Source organism: Paralichthys olivaceus, chromosome 7 (assembly GCF_024713975.1).
Source record: "Paralichthys olivaceus isolate ysfri-2021 chromosome 7, ASM2471397v2, whole genome shotgun sequence".
Lineage (NCBI taxonomy): Eukaryota > Metazoa > Chordata > Actinopteri > Pleuronectiformes > Paralichthyidae > Paralichthys > Paralichthys olivaceus.
In genome coordinates, this window is record NC_091099.1 from 8832585 (window position 1) to 8860550 (window position 27966).

At 39.5% G+C, this 27966-nt stretch overlaps 1 protein-coding gene across 3 annotated transcripts in view; it reads left to right on the plus strand.

Annotated features, from left to right (window-relative positions):
• lrrc4ca (leucine rich repeat containing 4C, genome duplicate a) overlaps positions 1-27966 on the plus strand; it is a 175052-nt gene that overhangs the window by 141049 nt on the left and 6037 nt on the right. For all 3 annotated transcript variants that reach the window (XM_069528791.1, XM_069528792.1, XM_020078755.2), the window contains one exon: positions 14046-14119. The gene's annotated coding sequence lies outside the window, so the exon portion shown is untranslated. The remainder of the gene's footprint in view (positions 1-14045; positions 14120-27966) is intronic.

Here is a 27966-nt window from a genome sequence, read left to right on the forward strand (position 1 = left end):
TTGCTCTCCCCAGTGGCGATGCAAGTCAATCCATCTCCAGTTGCTGTGATATCGCCACTCTGGAGATCATTATCAGACTAATGAATCCTGCACCCGTTTTCACCAACTCCATTATAAACTTAGCCGGAATCAGGACATACACTATCCATTGTTGGTTTCTCAGATTTCTGAGGCTAACAAGCTCACAACAGACTCGTTTATCCCAGAGTGAGTCATCCACACGAGACAGTTAATAGAAGAACAGCACAGCCTCATGCAGCGCAGCCAAGTCAAGTGACATCTGTAGACACTGTATTTAGGGAATCAGTAGAAAATGCACAGAACACTGCAGCAGCAAAACAAGATGAGGTCTGTACCTTTTATTGTCAGTGTGTACCTGTTCCCCAACACATCTAATGTGACCACTGCCACCAAACACACACACACACACACACACACTCCTCTTACTGATTACAGTGCATGATAAATTAGCAGACAGATTGCTAAACGGTGGTGAACATGGTTTGATGTGCAGAGGTAAAGACTGGACTCTCCATGGAATACAATAATGTCCTCTTTGCCCTCTTCTCTCTCTCTCTCTATCTCTATCTCTTTTTACTCATCCACCTCTCCCATCTATTTTTTTTCCTGTTCTTTCTATATTAAGCTCTTCTGGGTTAATCATTCCTCGAGGACGAGCACCACAGTGCCACAAAAAAGACGACACACACAGACATACACACACACACACACACACAAACACAGTTGGGTTCTTGTGCACCCACTTCCAGTGATTACAGACCCTTTAAAGGATAACCACAGATCATACCACCACACCGTCTTCATTGCCACACACTTTAGAGGAGGTGTAGAATCCTAACGCTGCGTCTCGGCCCTGTCTCATTATCACAGAACCAATTCACTTGACCTTATACCTCATTTATCCTTATGTTTGCCTGTCCTTTCATTTCAGTGCCGCCAGAGGGTTTTCTAATCTTCACCCTATTTTATGGCGTTCCTTCACCTCTCCTAACATCCTTGCACCCTGTTTTGCTCTGCGGTGTTGCGGGGCCCAGTGGGAGACGAGTGCTCTAATTCATTTGTTTGCATATGGGGGATATGTCCACCTCTGATGGATGGCTTCGCCTCTCGCAGTCCCTCAGTAGCGCTGGGTTTACAATAGATTTTGCTTTGAGTCTCTCAAAGGCCGCATCCTCAAATAGAGAGAGATAAATAAAACCCCCCCACACATACAGCACATACCACAAACTGACATGCAGTTCCCCCTACTATAACCACGCAGATATATACCCACCAGCACACAACTTTAAAGGAACTGATTACATGTCTGCATACAAATAATCACACAAGCATGCGGTATGCATTATTCACCAGTGCATACACATGCAGGACATGAATTAAATAAGGAAAAGCTGCATAGGAAAAAAAACTGGGGGAAAATGAGTTTTGTAATGTCATTAAAGTCTTCACATGAAATCAGTGGTCACCAGTGATCGTTTAGTCTGCTCCATGTCCAAATTAGTCTGCATGGTGAGTTTCTTAATCAATGTGGTTGCAAACTGTGATGTGATGTGACTGCTAACATGGAGTCTCTCTCCCTCTCTTTCTTTCTTTCACACACACACACACACACTCCCAGGATCTCCAGCTGTGTCCCTCAGTCAGGCTTTTGTTCGTCTCCAGCTGAAGCTCTGTAGTTTGTCCGCCACCAGTTTGTCAGCAATTAAAAGGTTTAGTGTTGCAAAATTCCAGAAATTAAACGTAGATATTGAGGTATATTTTGTGTCATCTGGAGAAATATCAAGAAATGTCTATAGTTTGAGCGCTGCAACATCTGTTCACACTAAATCACACTGAAATCTATTCTGCCCCTCGGTCCATTTCTAAACCTGTCACACAGTTACATGTGTCTCTTGAGTCTCTTTACGTGCCCACTAGGTAAAAAATCATCGCTGGTGGAAGTCACAGTCTCTGACGATGCTTTGCTGCACAGTTCTGAGTGCCGTGTACAGCTTGTAGCACTGAGTGCTCTGGCATCATCTGTAATGGGATATGTGTTCCATTTCAAACGGAAACAGCGGACTGTCTTGTGTGCAAATCTGAAACAAAGCAGTGCACTCTGCTGTTTTGATCCAAGCTTTGTTGATGCCGAATTAAATGCACAGGCAATCGAGACATTTCTGCCTTTCTCTCTCTCTCTCTCTCTCTGCTGGACTCATTCTCAAAATAGAGCTGCAAACCTTAGTACCCTTTCATGGACAGGGAGCACCAGTAGTATTGTGGGAGAACATCCGCGCAATTGTTCTATTATTAAATCCCAGTTATGTAAACTGCCAGGAGACGCCACCAACGAATAATGATTCACCATAATTCAATTGTATAACAGGCCTATTTCGACGAGGAGATCAGAGGTGGTGCATGTGTGTGAGAGTGTGGAAGGGGAGGTGCTGCACGTGTTGATTCACTTCCTGCTCATTGAAATTGTTTCCTTGGTGGCTTCGAGCTTCTGTGGCAACACGCTTCTCTCTGAGCTGATCTCAGTGCCTATGAAACTGGTGCTGTTTAGCTGGAGTTCCTATGCAGTCACAACCGGTCTGATGAAAACCAATTCAAATCTGATTTCAAACACAGAAACTAGCAGGTGCACGCTGAGAAGTAGCAGCTGATATTGTCCCCAGACCAGGTGATGAAGGTAAAACCTCCATAATAAAGACACAGGGCGTGAATGATAGGTTTCTATTATTAATACGTTATTAATACACAATGAATGAACTCCCTCTGAGTCTGTGTTGTCCAGTGTGACCAGTAGCTACTGGTTGTTAACTATAATAATGTTATCACAACTTGTGATAGATACTTTGTGTTACTAACGTTACTGAGTCAGTTTTTGTACTTCTTCAATGAATTTTATCATTTGCCCATACACACCAACTACATTGGAAAGTTATATATTTTCAATTTACATGTTGTTCAGAGCTTTTTGTCTATAAGTTACTTAAGAACACAAAGATTAATGTGACAGTAAGGGTAGTTATGTGGCTCGTTCTTATTTTTGGTGACTCATCTGTTCCAATGTTCATTCTAAAAGACAAAATAGGTGTTGACCCTCATTCTTGACCCATGTTTTATTATATTATATTTGACAACTCAATGTGAACAGTCCCATTAGGTTCTCACTTAAATTAACTTTGACACATGGCTCTGTATCTGCCTGGTTAATGGAAACTACAAACTTATGAAAACACATTTTTTTGTACACTCAACTGTATAATAAATATAACCGAATAAATGACCAGCGGTGTCACTCCGGTATCAAGGGATAAAAATGTTGGTGTTCAATTTTACCCTCATGCAAAAAGAAAATGTGCCTTTTCTGAATTTGGTGCAGTTACATCGATCAAATGCAATGAAAAGCTTGTCAGTGTGCCAGCTTCTACAAGGTTATTATAAAAAACACAAATAGGCTGTTTGAGTGATTGCTCACACAACCATATACCTCAGTGGCCTTAATGTCCTTCAGTTCTGATTGAATAATTTCACCAGTCAGTCATATTCATTCTGCCAAGAGAAACATAATGGTCAAACTCAGCACACATGCTACAATTTCTTAACTATAAAACATTATATGGTGTTATCGACTTAACGAGTGTCTATATCCACTCAGTATATGTAAACATCATCTCACTCTTTTTTTTCTTGATGTCCTTAAATTTCCCCGTGCTCCACATTGATGAAGCCAAATAAGTGTAATCATTGGGCATCTAGAATCCTGGATGAGTGTGTGCACCTCGATAATCTGTGTGCAATCTTGTTATCAGATCAGCAACAACAAAATACATGAAAGAAGATCACAGATTTCTATGATAAAGCCTAGATTTAGTGGAACTGTGCTCAAGCAAAACATCATGCTTTGAGAAAAGGAGGATAAAAAAAATCCAATAACTTTGTTTGACTTAACACGTCGTAATAACAAAAACAGTCTTTTTTTAGTCATGAGACGTTTTCTCAGCTCTCTATTGACAATTTACTGTAGCAGGAAAGACGAGTGGATTTTAATGAAAGATTGCTACGGGCGTTCCATCCTGATCCTCCACACATTTCTCAGTATAGGTCAGACTTTATGCCGTGTACTTAAAATAAAAGTAGATAAAACACTGGCAAACGGTAGTAACATTTTACACAGGTCACATCGTGCCATGCCATCTGACCTGGCAGTTGTCCCAAAAAAGAAATAGAGGGGAATCGCAGCTGCTGTCTGGCGCTTTCTCTCCTCTCGCTGTTTTTTCCTGCTCGCTCTCAGACACACGTGTTACCCCATCCATCCAATCCACATGGGGGGAAGCATAGTCTTAGTTATCATGTTTAATTTGTTTCCCACTGTGTCTCTTGTGTTCTCAGCTGAATTATCAAAGCAGTTTGATCTCTTCTGTTACATACAATGTGTACCCTAACCTAGTTGGAAAAAGAACACAAGACCGAGAGAAAGCAACAAGAAAAGGACGTTTTAACACATGTGGCCAGCTTCGTCGTCAAATGTTATGTGAGATAATTGCTCAATTTATTTTTAAACTCGTTAATATATCGCTTGATTTAATACGACAATTTCTTACATGTATGACTTGAAAAACCAGAAGCGATGGGGATAAATTTAGACTCTTGCTGTTATCCGAGTATGTACTAAACTGGGATATCTGAGTGAGTCAGTCTGATCATTAGACCTCATACTAATTTGTGACATTTGCATCTCTGAGCCGATCAAAGCCGGCACACGTGCAGCGCGAGAGCACACGGTGAACGGGGTGTCGGGAGCAGTGACCCGTGCTGAGGTTCAGCTTTGATACTTAAAGTTCATTGCTTTTCCATTGCTGCTTTTTTTATTTATTTATAGTGTAATTTAATTTGGCATGGTGGGGACAAAAAATAAAGTGCACTTACGAATCTAATTGATGCTGGTTTCTTCCAGGTCCTGCATCCTCAGCATTTTTCCCTCTCCAACCAATGAAGTTAACTATAGGCGGGGGGATGGAGTACCAGAGAAGATAGAGGGAAGGGAGAGAGGGTAAGGGAGGAATGGGCAAAAGGAAAAGAGGAAGGAAATAAGGACGTTATCATGTGGCGGATGGGGGGGTGGAAATTTGATTTCTTCTATATCCATTGTTAGCTTGTGGCTTTGAAAAGCAGCGAAAGCAGAGTCCATTTTCTCATTACTGTTGTGAGGGAGATTAGCAGAGGCTAGGCTTGTTTCTATTTGAGGAATAATGACCAGTGTGTCTCTACACAAACCCTGCTACACTTTTGCAGCAGGACCCACATTAGTTCCCCTCTCCTCTGTCAAAGCATGTGATGGTTCATCATTCCTCGTCCTGTTTTCATCCAACAGATAAAAGTGGCTAGCTGAGCGGGTTTGTGCTGTAGCTCGGCACTCAGAATGTAGGTTAAATAATGTGGAAATGTCAAACTTTTGGGGGTAACAGGCTCTCGCCAGGTGAGAATTCTTGGCACGAGAGCTCTGCTGCTGAGGAACATCTTACTGTAGCAACCATGTTATCCTAATTATGTGCTTGCTGAAAGACTGTGCTGATACGAAGCCTGGATCCCTCCCTAGATGGTACAAAGGGGAAGCGGATTGCCTCACATTGGTCGGAAAGTATGAGCTCCCTTGCATACTTTCCGCAGCACTCTTATTTTTAGCATTTTGACTTTTCGCAGCTATGGGGAACCTCCCAAATGACCTGGAAGTAAGGATGCTTTTGACACCTTTGTTCATTAAGAGAAATAGGGAGCAGAAAGGCAGCCTTTCATGAGCTCCCATGACAACAGCGGAATACCTGGAACATGCCACAGAGAGGCAGCTTTACAAAGCTTATGTAGCCCCACTTCTCTGCCTCACAATAATTCACTCTGGTCCTGGTGGAGTAAAGGTGTCAGCCAATGCATTCACACCACAGGTTCATCCGAATCGAGAAATTGAATGATGAAAGGAAAACACCAGAGGGGATGGGGGAGGACAAGTGGCTCTTTTAATGACTGCAGTGTGATGGGAATGCTGTTAATGAGGAGGGCTGGGATAAGAAGCTATGCTTCCCACGTAGAGACAGACAAGCCTGGGAGGAGTCTGAAGAACAACTCGGCTCAGCTTGTGTGGTGCAGATACGGCTGAGCAAAGCCAGGCAGAGCTCTGCAGACCACAGGGATGTGGGATGAATAGAGTTTGACTGTGAGGCAGGCAAAGATGGCATTGAGAATGAGCAGCTCCTCTTTTTCTATTCGTCTTCCTCCTTCTCCCTGAGAGACGGTGGCAGCTCTCTGGTGAAGATCAGAACGGTGGGAGATGGAAAGTGAGCGGGAGTGGGAGAAAGGGGGAGAAGAGAGAGACAGTAGCCCCAGGAGGGTACATCTCCAGTCAGTAATTCCACTGGGGCTCTCTGCACCGCTCTTAAGTTTCCATCTCCAGATGAAAAATAAATAACCTCTTCAGACGGCCTCCCTCTCCTATGAGAGAAAAGGGAGCTTTCCCAAGAGCAGTGTTCACTTTTCATGTAGTTATCACTCTGTCTCCACTCTTTAACTCAATCTTTCTTCATAAAGTGTCACATGAACACTCTCTATATGTGCTATAGATGCAGATGACCACCACATGTTGAAGGAAGATGAAACCAAACTTCAAATATGAATTCACTACAAATGCATTATATAGATGTGTACTTACTGTAAGTATGATGTACGACTACAGAGCAAAGTTATTGCAAATGTTTGTTCAACAACCCAAATGTAACTTTTTTAGTTTTGTTGAAAAATAGTCGATTTTGTCTTTTTTTGTTTCCCACTGAAACACTTTCATCACTCCGCCAAGGAGGTTATGTTTTCAGAGCTGCTTGTTTTTTTTTGTCCAGTTGTTTCTGTTGTTTCTTGAAACTTGGTGGGACATGGGTCAGAAAAGAACCCATTGAATTTGTTCCAGGATCTGGACAAAGGGGTGATTCCAAGACATTTCTGTCACTTTCAGGACGCAGATTTTTAGACTTCCCAGGAAAAATTCAGGCTATATCTAGGGGACTGAGGGGATGCCTGCGCTGTATTGAGTGCCATTCTCTTCTTTGTGATGACTTACTTCACACTGAAGTATTAGATGCATCTCTCTACCACCCCCCCTCTGAGTCCTGTCTGCTACAAGCCTGTGTTATCAGCTTTTGTCACTCTACTACTTTGTACATGGAATAAAGGACATTTACTTATCTCTTCATGCATTTGCTCCTTGTGCAAGCATGGCTGGCAGAGCATAGCAGCCGGTGCTGGCAGACACTGAAGCTAAAGGCTAGTCCGGCACAAGATTGCCCTGAAAAACACTGTAAGACCGATGGCCTCGTCAAGAGCGGGACTCATGGCCGATTGTGCATGACGAGTGCTCCCTGCTATCTGATCCCTCTCCTGGGCTTACACACAAGAAGCAGAGCAGAGGGCAGAGGAGAGGATGTCCCTTGTGTGCATGTGTCTGTGTTTGTTTGTCCACTTTGCACTTCTAACACAAATAATTCTTTATAATTCAGCACTTGCTGGCACAAAACAGTCAATGTCACACTCTGACAGTTCACATGTTAATAATATAAACTATTCAGACATCAGATACAAATGTTTTACACTTGCAAATGTCTTGGTTCTGGACAGACACATTAAGACATAAAATGCAGTGACGCTTGTATCCTATTTCTCTATCACCCACTGTCCGTATTTAGCATGATAATGTCCAGCTTTATAATCTGGCCTTCATTTTACCTCCTTCTGCTGGTTATATGTCAGCATTCCCTTTGTCAACTCCGCTATCAGCTTCAACTCCTGATACCTGTAATGAAAGCTCTGCTCAGCACTGATATCGTGCGCTAAATCCGCTTAGGATCCCAAGAGTTGAGTCCAACAGGGAGCGGGGTAGATACTGTCCTATATGCTCGCTCTCTTCGTCGCTGTAGCCTGATGAAAAGTCTTTTGTGTGATTTTGCACATCGCAGTGAAACTCGTCTGCGTGCATTTACAGAGAACTGGGTGCAGAATTGTCTCAGTGTTTGTAAACAGACTTCCATGCACTATGAGTTTGTTATAGTGGCTTGTGTACTGGGATCTCCCAGACAGACTGAACAATTTGATTTGTCGAATAAATCTTTACATGTGTTGCAAGTATGTATGCATACTGTGTAGACAGTGACACAAATGAGCATGCACATGTAAATCAAACACTAAAGTCTCTAACCCTGCAGCTGTCTCTAGAGAATGTTATGTTACACTATGATATTTTGAAGTAATAAACTGAGAAAAGAAACGGAATGTTAACTTAAAGGGTACAGTGACTGAAAACTTCATGGGAACATTAAAAATCAATTCCATCTTCTTGAAATCTAGAGTTTTTTAACTGTAGCAACATTAATTGAAACATTCCTCATATATTAACTTAGCACATGTGCAGAGTTAGGGTTAGTCATGGTATTAGGGTGAGGTATGGAGTTAAGTATGTTTTTAGGGTTAGGCAAGGTATGGTGGGTTAGAGTTAGGGTTAGTTATGGTATTAGGGTTAGGTATGGCTGAGGAGGCCATGGAGTCTAAAATCAAAAGGGTGTATCTTTCTGGGAGTGCAAACATCTAAAGTAATGGTTTTGCAGTAAGTTCAGGAGGATTTAATATTACCCTTTTGCAAGTGGTGATATTTTGCTGTTGAGCTTTATTTACCCAAGCAGAGAAAACACCAGAGAACACGACTCATGCTCTAGTATCACAGACATCCAAAGTAAATTATACCAGAGGATAATTCATTTCAATATCTTCACTCCAAATAGAGATTCAGCACCAGATTAAAAAAAACTCAGTATTTACCCAAGATTAAAAAATCTCATCCTCCATTTTGGACATGTTCTCTGAGACAGTTTAGACGGACATTGACACTAGAGGAAAGGTCATAGGGTGATAAGAAATAATAGGATTGTGATGTGTAACATGAATATCTAAAGCTAATTTTGACCTAACATTAGTGCTTTGCAAAAGGTCAAGAGGGGTTATCACAATCAACCTAAATCATCCAATGGAGAACATGAATATCTGCTGTTTATTAACTCTCACTGCAGTTAGCCATTCACATATCAGGCCAAATGATCAATCAAGGGTCGTCATTGTCGACAGCAAAAAATCAAACTGAACCGACAAAGCTTGACCTGAAACAGCTTAATCTCCGCAAGCTCACTGCGTCAACATTCAATTCTGATCCAGATTTTTAGTCTGTTAGTTTTAGTGATTTCTGTTTTCTTTTAATAGCATCTTTAGAAAAAAAGAGATGACGGAGGTGTCGGCTTGAATGGTGATGGAGGGAATATCAGGGCGAACCAATCATGGGCAGAGTGGGGGGCAGGTTCTTCCACTTCAGCTGATTCTGGACAATAACACACAGCGACTCACCATGAGCCATCACACAATGAGATGAATTATAATCTAAAGAGAACTATCCTCATTTATCCTCATATACTCATTTGTCTGAAGAGTTCTATGTTCCTCTTTACCTTTTCTCTACCTTCTTTTGTCCTTCTCCCGACTCCATCGTACTCTCTGCCCGGTCCTCTTACCTTACTAAATATTGTGTAATTCTCTGTTTTCCAGGAGATGTCTTTTTCTCTGGAACTTAATAATTAACAAGAACTTGAAGCAGTCAATTGTAGTTTGCTTCCTATTGTAAAATCTCAATTAATTTGCATGACATGCTGATTGGCTTAGTGTGTTACGCGTCCTGTATAACCCTGTGTTAGCATGGCATCCATTTTCATGCATTTCTCTTCAGGGGCTTCTGTCAGCCTTTCATATGAGAGCCACACATTTCAGGGGAAAGATTTCATATTAGCAATTTACTTCTCTCCGGTTTTCTGGCGAGAACCATGCATCGGCGTCTTTCATCTCTCCTGCTTTTCCTCAAACTACCTTTCGCCTGACGTTTCCCCCTGCCTTCTGAGTGTGGGCCATGTGTCCCTATTTACCTCCCTCTGAATATGTCCCTCCTCATGTCATCCTCATCGCATTCTTCCCCGACTATAAACATCTCCATGCATTTTGCTCATCCCTAATAACAGGGGCCTCGCCAAAACAGATCACAATGTCTTCAAAGACTCGCTCAAATTTTTTTGATGGGGCCAAACCAATTACCATCACTGACAGCTGACAATGTATGTCGGTGAAAACCAACGACAGGAGGGTGACTGTGAATCCATTTCGCAAGCAGATGAGTTGAAGGAAGATTTCCTTGTCAGAGGTAATTAATCAAGGCAACATGACGAGACCGAGGGAAAGAGCCAAAGCAATAAAACTATTCGGTCAATCCACCTTTTCTCCTCTTCTCCTCTTTGTTTTCCCTCCACCGTGCCATCCCTCAGCCTTTTCTTCCTCTCCTCGTAACATATCTCATCCCTCCTCCTCCTGCTCGAATTCTCTTTGGACTCCAAATGCTAATTCAGTCAGGCTCTTAATCAGACATATTAATTCCATATCTCCCCTGATTGCACTAATTCCACTCTGCAGAGAGATTCCCAGCAGCATCCCTTTGGTGCAGCAGAATTTTAAAACTGTTGTGCTGGACGACGTCTGCAAAAACCTTTCTTTTAAACAAATGTGTTGACAACAATTGTGTGGCAAGGATAATATGTAGAGCACGGGCCTATACACGCTGTAGTCTGTATTCTATTATGTTTTGCTGTTATCCTTCAGACCTACAGCCCTTTCAATTCTGTGGGACTTGTAGACAGCCGTGTTTTGTGTCAGTCTGAAAAGGAGCACATGTAGCTATCCTATTAAAATGAACAGACTTCATCTTACGCCAGTTTGCCAATTCCCCCCCAAAAAAAGGAAAATCTGGCAAAAATGTCTGCTGCCTGTGAATCACTGGCTACTGACATTACGGCAGCATATCTGTATATTTCAAGAAAGTCTTGTCGTCGGTGGTAGTTTATTATTGACAGTCAATTTATTATACATGCATTCCAGTTATAATTACACACACAAGCACAAAGAGATAAACAGAATATGCCACAAAAGCCTGTAAGCTCTCATATTGTCACACGACAAACGGAGTACATGGTTGAGACGTGTATTAATTAAAATCATATTAAATTTAATTAAGTCACAGATCATGTAATTGAGAGAATTACAAAACTGCATTCTTTGTTCCAGATAATTGTATTCCATCTTAATTCCTACTTTAGAGTCTGTTAATTTGTTTTATCTTGTCTTCTTTCGATTGTTTTAATATGGCTTTGAATCCCTGTTTGCATTTGCATCATGTCAAAGGAAACAATAGAGATTTTAGTTTTTAGTTTTTGAAAAAAACCTCTTGATATAATCTCTCTGCCTCAGATCTATCTGTCTATCTATCTATCTATCTATCTATCTGACTATCTATCTATCTATCTATCTATCTATCTATCTATCTGTCCTTCTTTTCCTTGTAGCGTCTGGTCACTCAGTGATGTGGCCTGGTGAGGGCCCTCTACAGAGATGGATTTACTATTAGATAATGACAAATGGCAGGCGCAGCTGAGCTGATTTCAGCACTTACTGCTCCTGTGGGAGCCTCTTCTCACCACACTGCAAACCACGCTGACCATCCCTACCCAAGATTGAACGAGCGGCCGTGCATCCAATTGATTCAGCCTGACATGCATTTCTGGTCATTTCCAGCCGGTGATGTAGTGTGACCCGCGAGGTCAAAATGTGCCGCGATCTGGAGCAGGGGCGTTGACATACAGTCTTGATTTGTTGGACGCCTACTCTTTCAGAGCAGGACTTTATCTCTGAGTAAGATAAAAAGAGAGGTAAAAAATGGCTGAGTAGATCTTTGATGTCCTTCAGACTCCCGGAGATACGAGTCGAAGTTTATTCGTCTGACTGATGTTGAAGATGCAATAAGATAATAAATGCTGCCCTGCGGTCTATGCAAATCACAAGGTGACAGTAAAATGTTTCTGGAAATGCACTCACTGTGACGTAAAATCCGGTGATTCCTCTGTAAGTTATGTCAATTGCTAAAACCTGATGTTTGTGAAGTTTGTGTTTTTCTGAATTGCATCCTGGCCCACACACAGGACAGCGAGGATTAATCTGCTGTCTGTCTGCATTGGGTGTGACTTCCCTTGGTAACAGTGGCAGAGAGTGGCAGGTTTATAAAAGTCTTATGTTGGTGGAACTCATGGAAAATTATATTAGCAGCATCAACAATGTATTGTTTTATAAGTGTGTGTGTGTGTGTGTGTGTGTGTGTGCACTTAGATAATTTGATAATTGATCTTGTTGATGATAACAACAATCCTAAGGATTATACCTGCAAAACCAATATCCATCATGCTTTGCAGGTACAATTTGTAATTCTTAGCCAACTCAAGAGGAGGAGCGTTCCTCAGCTTTTGATTATGTCACTTGCATCCCGCGCTCACCATGTCCAAGTATTCAGATTTAACTCAACAGCTTTGAAACATTTACAAAAACTTTTACCATTATATGGACTAGAGCTGTAGACTTGAGACTTAAACTGAAGTCGGTCCAGTCACCGATTCACCTGAAAACACTTGAACAATCTCGTAACAAATGTTGCGTGTGTATCCACAGCCCGATAATGGCTTATTCCACAGAGCTCCATTGTTTTCCAAGAACTAAAAAAAAACAACATTGTCACTGAGCCTCACTGTTGCACAGGGTGACATGTTCCCTCACTTAGATTAATGTGGGCCCTGGAGTTTATTTTGGGTGAAACTCTGATGCATTGTCCTTATACTCTCCTATTTACTCTCTATTTCCCTATATCGTCCTCGACTGTTTGACATAAAACATTTAATATTTGTTTAAAAAAATACAAATATATTCAGTATTAGTAATCTATTCTTTAAAGATTTACATCCTTGGTAGGAACACATGGGGCTCAGGCTTCATGCATAAAAATGCTGGAAGTGTTAGGAATTAATGAGGCACAGATTAATACAGTGCTGGTTCTGTTTTGTTAATGGGATTTATTGACAAAAATAAAAAAGAGAATATTAACAGCGTTGTCCCCAGGGTGTGAGACATGAGTCTTTTAAGACTTGACCCGACCTCAGCAGAAACACTTTTCCTGAAAACATAAAAATATTGTCAGGCAGGCAATTATTAACTGTGAGGTCTCAGTTGCCTTGACAGGAACTTTTCTCAATTGACATGAGAATTGTCTCTGGGTTGTTTTTTTGGCTGTTTCAAAGACAACCTTCCTCTAAGCCCTTTCTACCAAATTCTCTTTTACTCTACTCCATTTGTCATCAGATGCACATTAGATCAGCAGAGATATGTTTGCAGTATTTACGGCCATTAGCCGCTGGTCATGTGGATGTAATGCAAGCTCAATGTGGAAACAGAGACGTCCAAGCCGTTATCTTAAAACAAAGTCTGGGATCAGGATCGGCCCACACAACCATGTTCCACTGGATCAAACACACACTTATTTGCACTCGCAGTTGCTGCACTGCACTAATGGATGGCAGGCGAGATGGAGAGCTTTATCTCCATTTGCTTTTGTTCCCATAATTTATTCAGCAGGGGCCATCGTCTGTCTTGTGCGTGCACGTATCTGTGTGCACACTCTACGTATGTGCACATGTTGGTGATGCTTTATGGCTTCGGCTGTCCCCTTGTCCCCGGGGAATTAGCTCTTCCGACTTACAGTAGCAAACTGTAAAGCTCCTCTTGTTAGATAGAGGTTCTCAAAGGCCCAAAAATATCAGCATCAGCAGAGTGCTGAGGAAGTGGTTGAAAGGAAAACTAACAGGATGACTCAATGATTATTTAGAAACAGTAAAGAGAATTTTGAATTAGATGTACTTTGTCCTGGGGGTTTAAAGATTGCATTTTCGGTAGATGAGTAGATACATCATAATCTTTCCAAAACAGTGCATTATTTATGCGCTGTACTCTACAGAGAAACAGAAAGTGCCCTACAAACTGCATCACTGTAAATGTGTTATCTATTTTAAAGCGATCTTACATTTTTCCTCTTGTCTTTTCAGGGCCTGAGTTACAGTGGATTGGTTGTTAACATGAGGATGATCAGAACCCCTTGGAACTGTGATTGAATTGGCAGGTAAGAGCTGAATGAACTGAAACCAGATTCTTCTTCTTGAAAAGGACTCCTGCAGTCAATATTATGCTTTCAGATTAAAAGAAAGACATAAAAAGACACTTATGCGACTCCAAATCCAAACCTTATTTATGGCCCCTGAGGTAAGTACAAAATACTTTAACCAAATTATTAAATTCAGCCATTTTCGAGGTTACCGTTCATTGAGAGCCACAGATAAGAAATGAACTATTCCGATGTGGATACACCTGTGTTTTCCATGCAGCGTTTTCTCTGAGAACGGACCTCTTCAGCCAAAATAAATCATCCTCATTATCTCAGCAAACTACTGCTGGTACATTTCCTAAAATGTGGGAACACGCCACAGTCCAAAGGTGTCTAATTCAAGCGGATTGGAAACTATAAATCACCAACAGGTTTCTCTGTCATCGGTCCGTGTATGTTGGGATTACCCTTCAGCCCGGTGTTATTTAAAAAAAAAAAAAAAAAGAATTGGGGAAAGTAAAAAAATGGATGAAAGAATGAACTGCTACTACAAATACTTTAGCCATTTAATCCTTCTGCCATTGAGAATTATCTTTTAAATTGTGCAATTAGCATGTGCAAATCAGCAGCATCACCTCACTAAGTATAAAAAAGGGTAACCACTACCTCAGTGGATCTCGATACTGCGGCTCCTCTCCCTGATCAATTCTGCGCAGACTCTGGCTTCAGATGATGGTAGAAGATCAACATGGCAGCATGTTCTCATCTGCATTTGTTTGACTATTAGTCAGCAGGATTCTTTAGTGGAAGTATGTGATATGGGTCAGGAGAGAACTCATTAAACTTTGGCTTGGATCCTGATCAGGGGATGAATCCAGGGAAGTTTTTTCACTTTCTTTAATACTGCGATGCTGTTTTTTCAGACAAAAATACATGGATCTTGATTTTTTTTTTTTTTAATCAGCATGCTATTCTAGTTTGTCTATATTTTTGTGCAGTGAGAGGAGTCGAAGACATTTCACTGTGAAAAGGCCCCATCTACCTTTATTAAAGGTTTATGGTCATTTGATTATTATTTGACCTTTGATTGTGGATCAGATCATTTTAAAGAGTTTGTGATGTGGGGTCAGGTCAGAAGGTCAGTCAGGGAGAGTGACAACATGTTTGCATGATCAGGTCTTTAAGAAAGGATTGCACTGCATTAGATTAGATTTTAGTCTGGCTGTTACATTTGATTTAAGTATTTATGTTTATATATATATATATATATATATATATATATATATATATATATATATATATTATGAGGTCAGCAGTAACCCAGAATCCAGACTTAATCTTTTATTCATAATGTTGACTGCAGTTTCTTCAGTTATCTTTCTGCTTGTTTTTTTTTGCATTAGCGTGATTTCGTTTTGTTGGATATCCCACAGGTTTATTTTGCCTTCCTCTGTAGTACATTTTGTTAATAAACAGCATCTTTTTTTCCACCTCCTGCTTCTTCAGGATCCCTTTAAGAAACCCAAACTATTGAGAATTAATATATTTAACACATATTTTGGGGTGCACTTGGTCTTCACTCCCTTCGGCTGTTTTACGATCAGACACAGCAATTATTAATTCTAATGAATCCCTCAAGATGAATAACCACATGATTACACATCCACAACAATGATCAACAGGTGGAAATACGCTGTGGACGCTCTCACACATAAACTCAGCAGAACAAAACACCTTCTATTAAAAACTATTTTCTGCTTTTATGTTGTGTACAGTGATTTTGTGAGACAGTAGAAAACAGTCTGAGTTGATTTATTGGTGAGGCCATAGCTTTGAGTTTTAAGTTATGAATTGAAGTTCTGTTACTGTACTGCATGTTTCAGATATATGCTGTAGTCATCCAGATGTGGTGCAGATTCACACATACACATTGTCGAGTGAAAAAATTAGCTACAACTACAACTACAAATGAATCGCAGCTTTGTTACTGAGGAATTTGGTGCGCGGACTTTATTTGATTGATCGAAACGGACAGAGAGGGAGACTCTGTGTTATCAACTTCACCCAATCACAGCACAGGCCTGAAAGAGAAGCAACGTGCAGTTACTGGGATGTCGGAGAAAGTCTGCGGGGAGAAAATGGAAAGAAAAGGACAATATAAAGTTATCGAAGTGGAAAAATAAGAACTTTATGACTCACAGCAGTGTTTCTGCTCACCTCTGCTCACATTGTAAGAAGTATATTTTCACCCTTGTGTCAGGCGATTGTTTTTTTCTTCTTTTTTTCCAAAGAGGGCTGCTGGCCTGCTCACAGAACTACGCCTCTGGTGTGAACAGCCCTGCTGTAGCTCATGCGTGTAACTTCCACTACACGTCTGCTTCACTGTTTCAGTGTGAGCCAATGTCGCGGTGTCAGGGAGCTTTTACTCGCAAACACTGTTCCTCTACACTGATTCTACTGTTTGTCTGTGTCGGCCATATGTTGTCATAATCTTTGCGTCCATTATACTTGCCACAATAAATCACTGTGGAGTTTTCCTCTTTTTATGCTGCTGCACATTAGGCTCTTTACGTTAACTCCATCCTGTTGCTTTGAAAACTCACATATAAAAGTGATGATTGTCAGACCTCTTTAAAATCCTAATGGCATCCAACTTATTTGGTATGACTCACATGAATAGTTGCTTTTGTGATTCACTTACTTCAAAGCTCCTTTTCATGTGGTGTTTCTCATATTTTATCCTCCCTTTCTATCTGTCCCAGTGGGCTTCTTCATGGAAATTATATTGAATTTGTTCAATTGAATGAATTCATATGTTTAGCAACACATTTATGAGAAATGTTAGTGTCACAAACCTACGTTTGTGTATTCACTTAAAAAAGGTGATTTAAAGATGCTTCTTTGCACGGAGACCCTCTGTTTTCTGAATCTGAGCTCCACGGTTCTTCACTTTAATTTCGGAATTATTTATTTATGAAATAATGTGATGGATTAAAAAACAAGGACAGACAGAGATAGTTTAATATCCTGTGTTCCTTTACAGCTGCAGAAAGTGATAATGCTATTTAAGATGAGTATCACTGTCCATTCTCTCTATAACAGTGGAGACATGCATCTATTTAATTAGTCCATATTTTAATTAATATCATTTAGAGTATAATCACCAGTTGATGTTTGGTGACAGGATGTATGACAATGGGAAATTAATAATTAATTAATATTGTATTACACATTAATATCTTAATATACTAGTATAATATATTAATATTCTTGTGAATTACTACTCTTGACAGTTGTGGGATGCAAATGCTAACAGGCTGTAATGTGCTGGTCAGGGTGTTTTGATATCTGCACCCACCCGACCCATTAGTAAAGTCAATCCGCAACACCTGACCCACAAAAAGAAGCGTTAATCAATTACCATAACCTGAGAAGACCTGCACACTGCCTCTCTCTCCCTCTCTCTCTCTCTCTCATAAAACTATATTAGACTTCATGATGAGGGTTACACTGTCTTTTTTAACCTGGTCTAATGCATCATAAATTGTGATAAGGTGCAGAGAATTGAGTGTTAGATGTTGGTGACTTTGTAGTTCTGTAAATTGACCACACCTCCTGTGTATGTATGTGTGTGTGTGTGTGTGTGTGTGTGTGTGTGTGTGTGTGTGTGTGTGTGTGTGTGTCTAGAGAGAGAAAGAGAGAGAGAGGATCAACAGTAATCCCAATGTAATTAAATTGTGTTTGATCAGGGGAGGATCCAGGGGAGGATCCAGGGGTAAAGCCATAGGGGGCACTGTGCCCCTGTCTTTTCAGTAGTTTTTATAGATTACTAGCATCACTAAAGGTACATATAGCAACTCATTGTTTTCTAAGCTTTATTTTTCTAAGTACACAATGAGCTTGAACAAGACAAACAGTATTGTTCACAGCTGCCTGCCTACACTGCAGGACACAACCTTCCCTCAGGTCATTAGATCCATGCAGCCACATGAAGGCAGCAGGACTCACACGTTAATTAATCTGCAGCCTCAGACTCAACTCTTTAATCCATGGCATCACAGAGCTTCATTCAGTTTTCAGCTGTGCTTTATCCTTGAAATACCTTTTTCACAACACTCACACTGTCACCTAACATTCTGAGATATGAGGTGACAATTAAGACTGAGAAATCATTAGACTGATGGATCATATAAACAGCTTCCTCAGCAAGCGTGTTGTGTTTTGTGCAACATCCTACAATAGCCCCCCCATCCACGCAGACTTTTACCATCTCTAAGCATGATGACTTGGCACCGCCAATGAATACAATTATAGTCTATATCAAGAGGTCATAAAAATATACATTAGTCAGTGATGAAAAGATTATGCAACAGGTGTGATAATATTTTCTTGGGTGAATCTGATCAGAAAGAAAAAGATGATGATTGATGCTTTGAAAATATTTTTTTTTATACAAATTCCACACTCCATTAAAAATAATTGGTCAAACTACTGTATTCTATTTATTAGTGTCTCTGTAGTGACTTGCAGAGTCAAACACACAACACACACACACATACCACGGACATCCAGGCCATCATATCAAAAATGAAGATTGTTTTTATATCATTTTAATTTCCTTATATACTAAATATTAATCAAACAGATTCACACATTACTGTATAATTCAGAATTCTCTGTCCATCTGTCTGTAGCTCGTATGTCTCGAGAACCGTACATCTTATCAGCTCCACACTTGGCACATGTATTATTAAAAGTTTGAGGGAACGCATGTTGAATTTGGACAATATCAACAAACTTTGAATAAACAGGTGAACAGCTCTTTGTGCAGCAGTGGGGTTGCAGCCTTCAGGGTTCTCTTCACTTGCTGTGGTTCAATGACTGCCCATCACTTTTACAATTTCATAAAGAAAGCTGCAACCAGCACAGGCCAAGTAGGCATGTTTAGAACAGCCACCGCACAAGTTGCTGTTCACATGAATTAAGATAAAAGATTTTTTCTTAGTAATGATGTGTTCCACTACCTGCAGGTCAAAGTAGTCCTCAGTTACCATTGTAAAATGCAAGCAACACATTTTATTTGACATTTGATTCGACTTATTGCTTTTCATGCTGTCACCTTCTCCTGGCTGAGGCTCTGTGCTGCTGACCTTCAGTCTCCACTGATGTTGACACTCTTATACTGACACATCAATCAAGGAGACATTACAAGCATGTGTCCTTGAATATTTCAACACTGAGCCGATCTTAATGTCACTCATATGTTCAGAGCAGGAAAACAGAGGTGTAGTGTTCCAGTTCTGCTCTTTTAACTCACTGACACACTATGGTGATGTTATACTTCTCTCACCGTAAAACCACAGCTATTGATTTTGTAAATCAGCCCGTAGTTTCCATCTGGATCGTGCCCATCCAAAGGACTTGAAAGCCAGACAAATTAATTCACACACTCAATCTTAGCAGACACTTAATTTTAGCATATCCAACACTGCAGCTTCCCTTTTATTTTTCTCTGCTCAGTAAGATATCATCACTGTGCCGCCTATCTCCTCCTTATCTCACAAGTTCTCTTGAGCTGAGACTCAATCATGAGGAGAAAAGACTGCGCTGCCTGGACGTCCGGGTTCACAGCCTCAGAGTGACCCCTGTGCAGCTCGGTCAGACTCGAGAGTGATGCACACTAACCCTGACCTCTCCCAGACACCGTGGACTGACAGCAACATTAAGGTGGCGACTCTTTCATCCTGCATCCTTGAAGAGAAGTCAGCAGCCATTTTTGCTCCCTGAAATGTTCGCAGGGTGACGAATGGTTTTATCAATACCTCTTGTCACCTTCGAGTCCTCGTTGCCGCCGGCACACTGCTCACTGTGCACCAAGGGGGCTGTCGCGTGCTGTACACAGCTTGTGAAAGTTTGCACATGCTAAAAGTACACACCACTGACGCATTCTCACATATATGAATAATGGTGTGAATTCTTGAATTCTCTGTTCTTATATAACAGGAATAAAAACGTATAATATACGTATGTATATATATATATATATTAAATAAATAATAAAATAATAATACAAATAATGACATTCTTATCTTATCTTAATGTTCCCAGAAGTATAATGACCTCATTCATACTGTGTGTGCACCAGATCGTGTAAAATAAGATGAGATAGGATAAACTTTATTGATCCTACTCCAGGGAGAAATCGGCATTGAAAATAACTTTAAAATTAAAATTAAATGCATGTAGACAATACATTTATAATTTACACCTATCAATGGATGGAGACATAATTTAAATGTACTCCAGTAAAGTAGAACAGAATGAATGCACACCCATGTATCCCTGCGCTGGGTTTCTAAGACACTAGACAAGCTCCTGATCGGGCACTTTTCTCCGAAAAGGCCAATTGAAATGACTGCGGCTCGTTTATTAGGGAAATGTGTTGCTGTCGGGTGCGTCGTCCTCGGTTTGAGGAGGAAGAAGAGGCCAGTTGCTCCTTCTGTGTAGAACTGTCACACACTTGATGATACACAGTCCCCATCATGCTCAGGCCACACACAGCTCTGCCCGCAGATATCAGAACTGTGACTCACAAGTAAGGCACCGTCACAGACTACGACCTCGTCCAAAACTAGAGAAATATTAATCAATTGTGCAAATAGGAATGGACAGGTAATCCTTTACTACAATTCACAACCTGAATTTAACCCAAACACTGGAATTGGAAAAACGAAGCACTTGAAGTTCAGTCTCAGTATTTCAGACTCATTCTCTGCTGTTTTCATTCAATTTAGATCATCTCAACACTCATTCAAACGAAGGGAAGCTCCAGTTAAAATAACGTTTGCTTGTTGTTTCTGCACTTAGATGTTTGACTTTCACTATTCAGAATTTAAAATAAATTATTTGCCAGTAAGAAACTTACACAAGTGTATTTTGGGAAATGAACATCCCCATTGCACATACAGTGAGAAAGGATTTTTGCTTGCAATAACAAACATTTGCTTTCTTATATTTGAACAGTGGAAAAGTCATAGTTTAGCTGATGGAAGAAGGGGGGTGGATGAAAATTGAAAAATTCTTCTTGGTGTAATTGAACTTGTTCTATTTCTTACATTAAAAGGTTGGGTTGGTAAGATATTTCTGAAACACTTTTCATCTTATTTGTAGAAATCCTCTCTTTCAGTAGCAGTTGTCAGGTATTGTTCATGCGCAGCTTTGGAGAGACGTCCGATGGGGGGTGGGATGTATCAAATGCATATTTTCAGAGTGTTCTCGGCGCTTGCTAACTTTTCCCGTATCACCAAGCCTAGTTCTAAGTGTCCCTGTTGCCTGTAACGTTCAGCTGTAGTCTCCACTGTCAAAAGATAATTTATGTTATAAATAAAACACGGCAAAACAAATTAAAAGCCATTCAGATGAAATTAATATTCCAAACAAGGTTCATCCTAACTGTGTGCAGCTCGTCACTGTTGTAATCCTGACAGCAGTTCAATGCAAATCATCATGGAGGCATGAAATGTTTTCAGTTTGAGAACTACTGAATGCAAAACATGTAATTACTGAATAATGACCAAATGGATCATTACTCCCATTTGTATCCGAATAATTATTTTTCTCTAACAACCTTTAAAATCCAAATTCCAAAGTTCATGTAAGGTTTTTAAATTAACTCAGTCCAATAAACATTTGGTTGAACAATGTGCTCAGTTTATTGAATGCAGTGATTAAAATTTAGGCTGCATACCATGTATCTGCAACAATATTCTGACTGGAGACTTTGGCTGTGATACTCCTTCCTCGCCCCCACGTTTCCCATCGAGCTGTAAGCTGTCCAGCAAAGGTTATTACACAGCACCACAACAGAACCTGAGATGCACTTAAATGTGTGGACTGGATATTTGTATTATGGATTATGGAAGGAAAATTTGCAGAATACTGCAGGATTCAAATCACTGATTTTATAAATGGATCCATTTTACCAATTTACTCGAATGTATTAGATTTCCACCGTTCCCACAAAGTTGTGTCTGTTATCAAAACACAGTGATTAATCTAAATTATACATTTAATTGGACATGGACATCAATTTATAGATTTGTAATTAATACACAGAGATTATACAGCAGCGTAACTCTTGTTCAAAATGGATAGTATATTTCTGTGCATTTAACATTGGGGTACATACACTCAAATGTTCTGGGAATGCCCCCCAGTATTAATTGATTAAATTAGGCGAAAGTCCACCCCATTACTTCCTGGGATAGAAGAACTGTTTTAAAATGAAGGATGTCTGTATTTTGAATTATGATTTCATGAATATCGCTAAGATTTGAATGATTTAAAGGCAATTGTAATCAGTATTGTTATGGTAACTTCTGTACTTTGTTATTGATCAATTAATATTGTGAATCACAAAAGTAAATGTGATTAATGTGGTTAGAATTTAAAATACCCAATCTCTAGACAAAGACTGCTTTATCAAATAGGTTTAAGTCAAATTCATGACAGATTTCCTTTTATCATATGTAACTTCTGCTTTTTCAATTTTTTTTACCTCTAAATCCCAAGTTGTTCTCCAATGTATAACTTTAAAATGAAGTGACAGTGTTTTACGAGCTCATTTAAAGTTATGATAAACGAAAAAAAAGGTAGACCTCTAAGAGTGGCTGTTTCATTTCTACAGTCATTTCCTGATACAAGAGATGAATCAAATTTGTTTCAGCAGCTTGTTATGGATGAGATAGACAAGCTGTGAGTGAGAGGATATCGGGGTGTGGGCATGGGAGCAGCTGTCAGTTTGTCACACTCGGCTAGTTAGCACCAAAGTACTCGGCCTGTCTGTTTCACTCTGCTGGTTTAAACAAAAGACACTGAAAACAGCTACAACGTGACCATCAGCTCGCAGTTATGAGCAGATCTTTTTCTCTGCACTTTCTGGTTTCTCGCTGACTGTGACCTGACTCTCTGTGGAGTGGAGTGAATGGAATTGAAATATATTTCACCGGTTTTAAAGCTGCGGCACCTACAACACAGAAATAATAGTTTTTTCTTCAGTGATACCACAAGTATCAGTATTGGCTTTAAACTGAATCTGATAGCCCAATATGTTATATATATATACAAATGTAAATTGCAATGTTACGTGATGCAGTTCAAGAACACAACATTTACAGTTCTGCAGTGGTTGAACACTAGTATGAAGTGAAAGACACTGTCTGCAGTGATTCATTAAAAGTAACAGTTGCTGTAGTCAAATTAGTCCACAATCAGTCAGGATCTCAGGTAATTTTGCGAAACAAATGTAGGTGGTTGGTGCAGTGTGTAGAGATCAAGAGGTCGCCTGCAAGTAGAGCACAACTATTAATAGTTTGTGTGTGTGTCTTTTCCCAGTTGCCTTATGCTTTATTACTGAAATCTAACTCAAGAAATATGTTTATAGCTTGAAGCTGGAGGAGGTAATTTTAGATAAATAACTTCGGTACTAAAGGACAATACTGTATGTTGCAAGCTTTTTTTTCTTATTTTCTTATGTCTTATTCTTAAGTATTATAGAGGCAAATAAATGAAGTAAAGACCAATTTAAAAAAATCAAATAAATATATGCAAGTCTGCTGCTGTCAGTAAAAACAACTAATCAGGGATATTTGTGCATAGTTTCCCCTGCGGGGGAATCAGTACAGGTGCATATTATCTTATTAATCTTATCATATCAAACGAAGGAGATGTTTTCAATTAGCTTGTAAGACTGGGAACTGCGCCGAAAGGCAAAGATGTAAATATAAATATAGAGTGTAGTGAGAGAGCGACTTATTGTTTTCAGCTTCAAAACATGAACACAACGGTCTGAGCAGATACGCAGCAGCTCCGGACACAGGCTGAAGAGGGAAGGATGCAGAAGTGCTGCTCAACATAAACAGTGACAAACACAAACACTGCATGCAAAATATAAGGATGAGGTAAAAAAAAAGACTCGTACTTCAATACACAGGCCTTCTTTCAATTAATCTGTTCATTGCACCGTTCTGCATGTTAATTCTGTGAGGCTGCAGAGAGAGAGGGGAGTGAGGAGAAGGCTTGAGATGCTTCTGTTGGGTTTCCCTCCCACACTGGAATCCATAAAGGATTCTGGTTTCTATTTGGAGCTGTTGCAAGATTGCTGGTATTATGAAGAAGTGACCTGATTTGATTTATATCTCATTAATCTCCCTCCCTCTCTCCTTCCCTCCCTCTCTCTCTCTCTCTCTCTCTCTCTCTCTCTCAAGAATAGCAAAAATTACGAACCAACCTTCCTCTGTCACACGTCTCTCACTGTACAATCTCCTCAATCATCATCCTTCTCCCTACATGCCACACAGAAAGCCAAAGCCTCTGTCAGTCACTCTTCAGTAACAAAAGTTTATAATCAGCAGGCACTCAAGCATTAACTGAAGGAAGCAAGTCGAGTCCCCTCCCCCTCCTCACCTCTCAAGTGAAGCTCTCGATGTGTGTGTGAAAGCTGCAGACGGGAAATGTTTGATGACCCCGGAAAGAGAGCAGAAGATAATAGGCAGCAGCTACATCAGACCTATTTTAGAGGACTTTAGCCCAACTAGAATTTCTTGTAGTCCTGCTGAATAATTCATTTGGCTTTTCTGCCTGATTTATAATGCAAAAATACGATGCAGGCTGGAGAAATTACAGCACCCATGAAGAGGGCTGAGACAAGAACCCGGTGGAAATTGTTGTGAATCACACTGTGTGCACTGGTGAAACCAGCTACAGACTTACTGTGCACTCAACCATAAAAAAGACTGGTTGGATGAAACATGAGGCCGATACATACTGAATGTCTTATTTAAAATATACCAGTTGTGAAATGAAAGTGGGGTTAATCAGCTCAGTCAGGGTCAGATGGTTATTTCACAGGTTCCTCTTCATGCAGATACTCTTTAGACACACAGCTGACTGACTTTATATAAATAAACATGGTGATCAAATAAATATCAAATAACATTGGTTATTGTTTTACATGATTGGTAATTATTTTTATTTCTACATCTTTAAAACCTTGGTATTAATATGACTGAGGATCATTTATACATTTAAAAATGATTACCAGATTTTTTTATTGAAGCCATTTAGGTTATTTGTCATAAGATGCAACTGTATGAGGACTGACCACTGTGGTTGTTGCACAGGAGAGTTGAACAATATCAGCATGGCAGCTGCTGTATTTATGCAGCATGAGTATTGATTAGTTGTGTCATGCAAAAAGATGGGTTTCTTGTTTCTATGGCTGCCAATGCTAATTCCCATTGGCTTCCTTTAAGTGGTCTGATGGCAGATCCTCAAGGAGTGAAGAGCTGGTTGATTTTACTACACCCTGATGTAATGAGTAAAGCACCACATATGATCCCTGTATATGGACCTAACAAACCAGTGCAATAAATGCCTTCTTCATTTCATTAAGGCCTTAATAGAAAAATAATATTTAACTCTGTATTTAAAATGTATGCTGTGTTTTCAACATAGAACATAATGTGAGATGTATTATGTTGTGCAGCACCTTAATGTCAGATTACACTTTAAAAGCATTGTCACTAGAAATGATTACTTATTTACTCTTTTTATTCTTTCATCGATTGAGCCTAATGCAGATCAAAGGACTTAACAGGGAAAGGTCAAATATGGTGACAGCCTGCACTCATGTATTAAAAGACAATAAAACAGTAAGTGTAGTTATGTCACCAATAAATAAATAATTTTAGTCACATCAGGCTCATTTCAAGCATAAATAGACTTTTCTCTATTTTTTGCTTGTTTAAAGTTTTGTTCTTTCTTTTACTGATGCTTTCTGACAGCTGCACATATAACCATATGTATGTAGCCATGTAACATGTTCCTCCTTATGGCCAGCTGCAGTGTAAATTATCTTAATTACAAAGCAGAAATCAATTCAGAATTGTTGCAGATTGTCTTCAATCCTGCTAATCTGGTTCATGATTTAGTTCTCCCTACCAAAGACGGCTGGCAATTGATAATACATTAGGACAAAAGTTTGGGTGAAAAATGCATTATTTCCTTAATCTCATTTTCCTTATCTCTTCTTCATCTCATTCCTTCACCGCACCACGTAAATCCAATTTTGCTTCTTTCATTGTCAGCATGAGGACATATTGTTTTGCTTTGTAAATAAACTTCATCTTTTCTGCTGCCACAGTTTGGAATCTGGTCTCATTGTTTATGTTTTCAAGGTTTGATCCATTGAAAATAAGGATGAGTAAATAGTGAAATAAGATACAGAGATTTCTTATCTGAGAGAAGTTTATTTACTAATCATGAGTACGCAGCATATATTCTAGTCGATCCTGTTTTTGATATTACTTCACCTTGAAAAATCAGTGTCTGTCAAAATAAACGTGTAACCATTAATATTCCTGAAATGATCAGCTTTATTATTAAAACTAATTTCTGACAGGGTTAGTAGAATACGAAAAAAAATTGAAAAATCACATCGTACCCTAGATTGTAACTTATTTAATTGTTTCATGCAAAGGTTTTAATTTCCAACAAATTACAGCCGTAATTTGAAATGGGATTTCAGCCTGGTGTTAGATCCCTGTCACATTTGTCTGGTCCCTAGGATGAAAACACTTTCTTTCACCACCCTCAGGCTTTGGCTGCTTGGAATTTGAATTTCTTAATTGAACAATTAATGGAGTCGTTAATCAAGCAATTAATCAGTAGTTACAGTAATAGCCTGACGTTCGTAAGTGAAGAGCTTTCTTTTGCAGATTAATCTGTGTCGAATTTACTGTATAGAAGCAGAAAATACTGTAATCCCACAACCTCAGTCATGCAGCTTCTATTTTGTTCCAAAATCAGCTGCCGAGTTTATGCCGGTTAAAAATATTTCAAAGTGAGGTTGCAAAATCTTTTTTTGTTTTGTTGTGTGAAAGTGGGTCAGCACCATAGGTGTCTTGCTGCTGGAGCTCAGTGGAACGACACTCCGCCAAGAGAGTAATAGAACATTTGCACTTTACATAATATGGTTGAAATGCATATAAATATTTTAAACGCTTCAAAACATTCGCCCTTAAATGTTGCCAATAGCTGCTGGTAGCTTATGTTAGCATGTTAGCCTTTAATCTGATGAGTTTTTTACTATTTCAACTAATCTAATGTTGACTAATGAAGATACAAATATTACAAAATACTACAGCCATTCTAATGTCTTGTACTACTTCTCCAGATGTTTTGCTGACGGCTAAATACTATTATCTATGTGAGGAAATCATTCATAGAGTCAGTCCAACATTTAATAGAGGGATCTGTTAGAGTTGCTAATATATATAAACAGGTTTATAACTTTTTAATGCCACAATGTATGACATACATCCACTCGCATCATAAGCTCTTAAACACATGGTACTACACTGTCAGCACATTGTCACATATTATTATTACAGATCAACTTTGAAAAACGATTCTGATCTATTTACAGCAAGCCCTTTTACTAGTGACATACATTCATTGTATCATTGCAGAATTGTGTACACTTTTGTTCATCTCAACAGCTATCCCAAGAGATCCTGTGTCTCTGAGACGTGTTGAAATTCACAGGTTTTTGAGTTTTTAAACTTATTCCAGATTCATACCACATTCAAACCACGTCAGATCAGCGACATTGGAGATACTGACTGTGACCCTAGACAAGGAAAAACAATCCAGCTTTCTGTGAAATTTGAATAAAAATACATACGAAAAATATGTATAAACCACAATTTGATTACCTCGGCCAAATATCAGATACATTGAAAAAAACAAAATTTAATAAAAGAAAAGATAAATAATATAACAAAAACATGCATCATGTAGTGATC